A 7,775-nucleotide genomic window follows, 5' to 3' on the forward strand; every position below is an offset into this window, starting at 1 on the left:
GTGACTGCTAGTTTCAGTTACACTGCGTTTAAATCTCCTGCCATCGCTCCGGCAACGCCCAGATTATATCTGTGCTTCTTAGTGTCAGGTTTGTTAATTCACAATGAGATGAGTATCTTAGAGCGCTGGTGACTGATGAAAGTACTGAAGTGCCAGGTAATTTACAGTTAATTTATTGGGACATCGCTCCGGCAACGCCCAGATTATATCTGTGCTTCTTAGTGTCAGGTTTGTTAATTCACAATGAGATGAGTATCTTAGAGCGCTGGTGACTGATGAAAGTACTGAAGTGCCAGGTAATTTACAGTTAATTTATTGGGAATGGAGACTTTCTTTATTTCTTCTAAATGAATAAGCTTATTTTTGGTATATTAAAATACAGAATCTGCTTGTGTCCAACTTGTACCAATGGCATATCTTGTTATTCGTAAACATTGTTGGGTTTTTTTTTATTTTTGTCTAATAGAATGACAAGAGTTTTACAATAATAAGGTAAAATAAACAAACAAGAAAAAAATGTCCCTACAGTACTCTGCTGAGTCTGTTACTATTTCACAGCCATCCTCTATTTGTAACTACGTTTTGATACCAAAAATACTTCCTGTTTGAATCCGTTATGTTTTGCTAGGATTTGATGACCTATTAATTCTTTAATGAAATCCCATGCACCAATAAGTGAAATTTCTACCTCCAGCTACGTTCTGAATCTTCAGCCCTCATCTACCCTGTGCCCTTCTGGCTTCCAGTCTGCTCCTTTACAGGTGCTGTTTTCTGTGTGTCTTATGTTAGCACAGTGAAAGAAACGATGGGAGGCTAGAATATGCATTGCATAATGACCTAATGTAAGTAGAGCATCACAACTATCTCATCACATTATACGACAGACAGTGACTTTTCATATCCTATTTGGCCTGTGTCTTACCAGCTATTTCTTATCACCTCTGAGGAAGAGCACAACAGAATAGGTAGTGGGAAAGGAAGAATTGCTGAAACCACTCTGTGATCATACTCGGGACCCAGTGTAATGAGTACAATCCTCAAGGAAGTTACTGAAAGCTTAGCAGTCACTTGTAGTCCTTCTGCATCTCTAGTTAGGAACTGACAAACCTCCTTTAAGGTTTTCTGATAAATTCAAAGAAAAAAAAAAAAGAAAAAGACTGAGATTGGGAAAAAACTTAACAAAACCCGAGTTTTCAGATGAAGCAAGATTTCATCCTTTTTGAACAAAATTGGCTTCTGCACCTTAGATGTGCTGGTTTCCACAGCACTAGTAATGATATAGTTCACTGTTTAAATAATGAGATATCACATACAACCATTAGCACGAAAGCTTTCCTCCAAAGTACAGGATTAAAAAAATTCACAAATCAAGTGCTGCTTACAGGTTTTTTCATAATGCAATAAAAACAATTTTCTGTAAATACAGCATATGAGTATCAATACTGTAACTTTGGAATCAGTTACTGTTTCACCAAACAGGACTGAAATAGAGTTATGAAGCCTAATATTTTAAACAAGCTTGATTGCAATCAGTAAAATATACATGTGTATTTATAATTACAAGTCCATAAGAATATTTTATGATCATTTCTGCAAAATCATAAAACTATCAGAAATAAGAATGTATTAATTTTTTCACACACTCAACATTGCCAGTATCACACTGAGGAAATACGACTTCTGTGTTGCAGTGCTCATCAGTAGCATGCAGCATTCATAGCTTTGGATTGCTTGGGAGATGAAGTATCTAAGAAGTAAAATTTCTTCCATAGTGTAGAAAATAGTTTACCAAGTACTGAAGTGATTAATAGTTGAAAAGTGCAGTGTACCTTTGAACTCAGTGCCTTTGAAAGCTCGTCCTGGGTAAGATAGTAGTGGAGTTACACAGAACTATCTGAACGAGAAACCTCAAAGGCACCTTGATAGGATGTCAATATTTATTATATTGAATTTCCCCCTGTTCTGAAAATCCATGTAGTGGCAGTAACTGGAAAGATCAGTCCCTTCTGTAGGGAAGGTTGTCTCTGGAAACATCTTTCTCCAGAGAACCAAAATATATTCTGCATGAGGATGCAAGGAATAATATAAAACTCCATTGAAAATTATGCTGTTAAACCCTGAGACCCTTACTTAAGGCAAACAAAACAAGACAACACTTCTCTGGGACTCTCTACATTACAAGTATTTTAGGGCTGAGGAACCTCAGAAAACTGATTGCAGATTGCTCATGGACATGCAAACATTTGAGTAGAACCTTGCATATCAGGGCTACAAGTCCTTTATGTGAACATTTGCTCAGATCTTGATAACAGAAGTGGAAGCACCACCAGCAAGATATGTATAGGCCTAGAGGAACATGTATGTACATTGTAGAAATAAACTGTTCTGCTTCCTCCAACTCTTTTGCCTGACTACAGCTCAAAGAAGACTATTTAATCACCGCAAGACCTTCTCAGTTTTTCCTTTGCTCTTCTGGATGCAACATCCCAGATCTGTAATTCTGAGATAAATCTGCTCACCTGTGGCACTCTGCAGGGCCAGTTCGTGATGTAATGGTTTTGTGAAGAGCAAAATTGAACACAAAAGGTCCTGTAAGCATGGAGTCTTTCAAGATTAAATCCAGGTTTTGCTATATTACAGTTAGCCTGACTGAGCTTTTACAGTGTTATTTGACTTGAAATCTTTCATTAGCAAGAGGTGAGGAATCTAATAGTGTGCTTTAATCTCTATTTACTATGGATCTTTTTTAATGCATCAAGCAAAAAAAAAAAGTATAAACTAAAGAATTTGGAAAGGTTTTATAATTTTTTTCCTCTGGAAATAAAGTTTAAGGATAAGATATGATAGTTCGCTCTGTACCAGTAATTAAATAATAACAAGAAATAAATTGCTGCAGGAAGTTAGGATTTTAAGCAGTGAAATCATTGCTTTTGCTCAAAGGTATTTAGAAGGAGTGAATGGAAATTAATCCATCATTTATAATAGAGCAGAAATGAAAGCATTCAAAGGAAAACTAATTTTAAAATTCTTAATGCTGATTTATATTTTAATTATATAATGCTTATTTACAATTATAATTATGCATGTGCTTCTAAGAAGAGTGACAGTGTAAAGGAAATGGGTTATATATATTCTTACATGAAAGCTAGAAACTAGGCATTTAAACAGAAATTCCTCTGTGATCGTGATGCGACTTTTTAAAAATGCAGCATTAATTTATCAACATACGTATATCTCCATACTCAATAAGCCAGAATCACTGTAAAGCTGTATTTTTAGGAAAACAGCAGCTTTTTGCTTACATTGTTTTTAATTTTGAAAAACTGCATGAATTGCCAGATGCTTTTTATCTTGTCCTATATTGCCATTTAGTGAAGTTGTTGCTGTTACATAAGCACTGGATTTAACAAATTTTCTTCCCACTTTATTTCCTACTTCTCTTCTTCCCACAGAGTTTGGCAGTGTCTTTTTCAGTCTACTTTTTTTTTTTTTCCTTTAACTCCCCTTTTTGGGGAAGGGAGGTGGGGCGAAGATGTCTTTTTATTTTCAAGAAAAGATTCTTTATAAATACCGCTGTGACAAATCCATTACGCAGCACAGAAGCGATCAGCATGGTGCCAAACTCTGGCTGAGAACTGAAGGTCCAAACTAGTGCTGTTCCAAAAGATCAATGGGACACACTTCTAAACGGCAAGAGTTTTAACTGGCTCTATACACCACTAAAAGAAAATAAAAGATCAAATGGTAGGTTCTAAGACAGAAATAAATGTGTGTTTGTTTCTGCCCTTCTGGCCCACTCTTTAAATACAGCTTAGGAAAAAAATACATTAAGGGACAACAAAGAAAATACAAGCAGCTGAGATCTGCGTTCTTCCGATAAGGTGTACTCTGATTCACGGCAAACTTTAAACAGCATAGGTAATTAATCTTATGAAAAAAAAATACCAGGGGACGGGGTAGATATTCTCCCACTTGAATTGTTTCAAACAAGAATGGATCTCTTTATTGAATTTATTTATTTATTTTTAAATTGTCAGTCCAGGCATAAGTTATGAGGCGAATTGGGGAATTGGAGGCTAATACTGTCTTAGGGAGAAAGAGAGGTCTACTCATGATGTTGAAATCTAAATGCTCTGGTCAGGATATGTATATATATTTTTCATAACTAATACAGTTCATTTAAAGAAATAATACGTATTCTGAAGAAACAAAATTGTTTGGATTTAGGTATTGACCAGATACTGCTGCTGAAATGCTCTCAGATATCAATCTTACTCTTCTCAGATTGTTGGCATACAATAATATATTGACTGGATTGTACTAGGCAAATTTCTTATTTCTTTCTCAGCAATATGTTTCTCAGATATCTCCTGCTGATTTTAAAATGAGATATCTATTTAAATCTCCCATATATGTTACTGGAAGAAAACTTTGATGTCTTAAATATCTGAAAATTTTAACATCTGCTGTTTACTTACATGCATCTTGCGTCAAGGAAGGAAAAAAGTTTCACTTCAGAAGCCAATCAGGCTCTTGCGGTTTAACAGTCTTTTTAGTATAAAGAAATTGTGAGTTTTAAAGTAAAGTACAGCCACAACTCTACTTATTGAATAGGTTTTGGAGTTTTGGTGGGGTTTTTTTTTGCCAGCCCAGGTTAGTCAGATTTTATTTCACTAAGAAATACTGACAGAAAAGATTACATGTTGTTTCATCATCAGTTTTAGGGAAATAATATGTTCTGTGATGAAAAAGCTTTCACAAAGAAACTTCAGAAAGATGTTTCAGTATTTGATACTTCATATTTAAATACCTATAACTGTGCCAGAGAAAAAACCCAAAGCAATAATATTTTGGTTTGAGAACTGCCTTTCCCTGCTATTAGGAAAATACATTTCTAACTTCCTTTCCTGTATAGATTGCACACATTTGAAACTAAACAAAAGTGCATAAAAGACTGAAAAGTCTCTGGTATATTTTAATCATGCCAAGAGACAAATTTATGAGCGAGAACATTTATAAATATGAAGTGTTTTAGTTACAAAACAAGTGGCACAGCAAGCAGAGAATCTAGAACATCAGAAGACTGTTGATGAAACAGATTCATAATTTAAAATAGTGAGTGTATATCCTAATTCATACTTGAAAAACCCTCAAGCTTTTACATAGATAATTTTCTCCTTATCTTTTATTATTATTCCTCTTTGTCTTTCTAGTCAGCCCTGGAAATGTCACAAAACACATTACAATAGCTAGCATAAATAAAAGGTTTGTTTCTCCTCCCCTGCCTTTCCTCGAAGTAGGAACTTTTCTGGGAAGAATGTAGATCCCAGAACCACTCGCTACTTATCAGTCTTTTCAACACAAGCATGTACATGTTCAAAGAAGCTAAGACTAACCTCTAAGTACAGCTGGAACATTCCTCTTAAATAGGGTGAGTCATACTTGGATGGTTCTGAAAAAGAGCTTTCTTTCTATGCGATCTTAAAATGTCTCTCATATTGCCCAACAGAAAGCTTAATTTGGATTGTGAGAAGCAACAAAGAGTACTTTTCCTTCTTAAGCTCTCGCAGTGAAAACGCTTTTATCCTCTTTGGTGTCACATATCATCACCAGCTTCAGCTAGAATCTTAAAGACACAGAAATCAAAAAGCTGTCACTTCTTCTAAAAACACTTGTACATAGCAGCAATACAATTTTCATGCCTGACAACATAATGAAACACTTCTATGTGGAAGCTGCTAGAAATGTTATTTGTTTGACTCAAGTGACCAGCAGCAGAAGTTCAAGCTCTAAGGAGCTTGTCGGGGATCTCCACTATCTTCTGCAGCTACCTCTGGTCTAGAAGAAGATGAGGTAAACAATATTTCTTCTGTAAACAAGAACTATCCAGGCATGGTTTATTAGAGGCTCAATGTCACTTGGTTAATACATTTACCGAAATAGTGCCCATTAAAAATAAATCAGGTTAAAGTGTGGTCACTGCTGTAGAAATGTTTAGAAAAAGTTCCTGCTGCAAAGAGCTCATCGTGTATGTAAAGTGAAAAACGAGACCTTGAACGCAGCTAGGCTGTTCCTTCCCATGATCAGTCATATCAGACCAGCTTACAGACCCTTCTGGAAGCCTCTGTGACAGAAAAGTCGTGGTGCTGCATGATGGGCATCACTTGGAGCTGGGGGGCAGCAATCAGCCAGCACAGTGATTTGCAAAATGTTTTCCCAGTTGCAGTGTCTGACGTGTATGGGACCTCATTGTCATCACTGGTGCAGCATTGGGCTAAGATTTCCTAACAGATTGCCTTCAGGGAAGGGTTCATTCTTGATCCAAGTTAAACACTTCCCACCTTTAGTGGCCTTGGGAGAGGGAAGGGGGAAACTGAAATGTGGCTTCCTCATCCTGTTTCAGTAGGGTGAACAAAATGGTTCCCAGGCAGATGTGGCATGTCCCTCAAGAGCTGGCAGGTCTGTTTTCAAGGGAGTGTTCCCAAAAGCAAAATGCTAGAGTACACACAGAGGCAAATCCATCTGTTTTGAAGATGTAAAAAATGCAACCAGAAAAATCTTAAAAAATATGAAAAAGCAGGGCCATCACAAGAAGAGAAAGAGGAAGAACTCATAAACGAGGCAGTAACCACCTGATCCCTGTCCCTGAGTGAGCTGCGAGATATGCGAAAAGATTTCAGCCATCATCCAGGTGAGCACATTGTCACCTGGCTGCTCTGATGCTGGGATAATGGGCCCAGTAGCCTGGAATTAGAGGGTAGGGAAGCCAAGCAGCTGGGATCCCTTTCCAGGGAAGGGATTTGTTATTGACAAAGGGATTGGAAAAGGGGCACAAGTCGTCAGCCTCTGGAGGCGACTCCTGTGAGGCGTGAAGGAAAGGTATCCCTTCAAGGAAGGTATTATATGTCACCCAGGCAAGTGGACCACCATGGAGAGAGGTATCCAGTACTTGAGGGAATTAGCCATGCTGGAGGTGATTTATAGTGATGTGGACAACAAACAGTTATGCAAAGATCCAGATAAAGTTCAGTGCACACAACCCATGTGGCGGAAGTTTGTATGGAGCACACCATTGTCATATGCCAACTTATTGGCAGTAATGACCTGGAAAGAAGGAGAGGAGCAAACGGTGGATGAATTGGCTGGCCAACTCCGGCAATACGAAGAAAGTCTCTCTTCCTCCCTCGTCTCTGCTGTGGAGAAACTGCCCCAGAAGGTCCAGCAACTTGAAGAGGATAGGTCCTACTCCCCACCTATACGGACCAGTATCATCTCAGCTGTTAGGAGTCAGTATTCGTCTGCTCAAGAGAGGGGATATAGAGGGTACACACCATGGGCCACCCCATGGTTTTACCTGCATGACTGCAGAGAGGACATGAGAAAATGGGATGGAAAATCTACCTCGAACCTAGAGGCACGGGTATGTGAGTTGCAAGGAAAAACAATCACAAAAGGGGGTTCTTCCAGGAAAACTGCTGCTCCAGTTTCCAGTGGGCAGTTCCCCAGACAGAGTAGAAGGGCTGATTTCACTTCTGATCTTAAAGGGACTTTTGATTCACATTTACAAGAAGTGAGTAATGAATACTATAGAGGGGCCCTGCCTCCAGCCAGGTGGAGGAAAGGGACAACTGAGTTTACTGGACTGTGTGGATTCGATCGCCTGACACATCAGACCCACAGGAGTATAAGGCTCTGGACACCGGTGCACAGATGCCATCAAGCTACAAAGGGGCAGAACCCATCTGTATTTCTGGAGTGACGGGGGGATCCCAACA

The sequence above is a fragment of the Aptenodytes forsteri genome, unplaced genomic scaffold (assembly GCF_000699145.1).
Source record: "Aptenodytes forsteri isolate BGI_AS27 unplaced genomic scaffold, ASM69914v1 Scaffold125, whole genome shotgun sequence".
NCBI classification, from domain to species: domain Eukaryota; kingdom Metazoa; phylum Chordata; class Aves; order Sphenisciformes; family Spheniscidae; genus Aptenodytes; species Aptenodytes forsteri.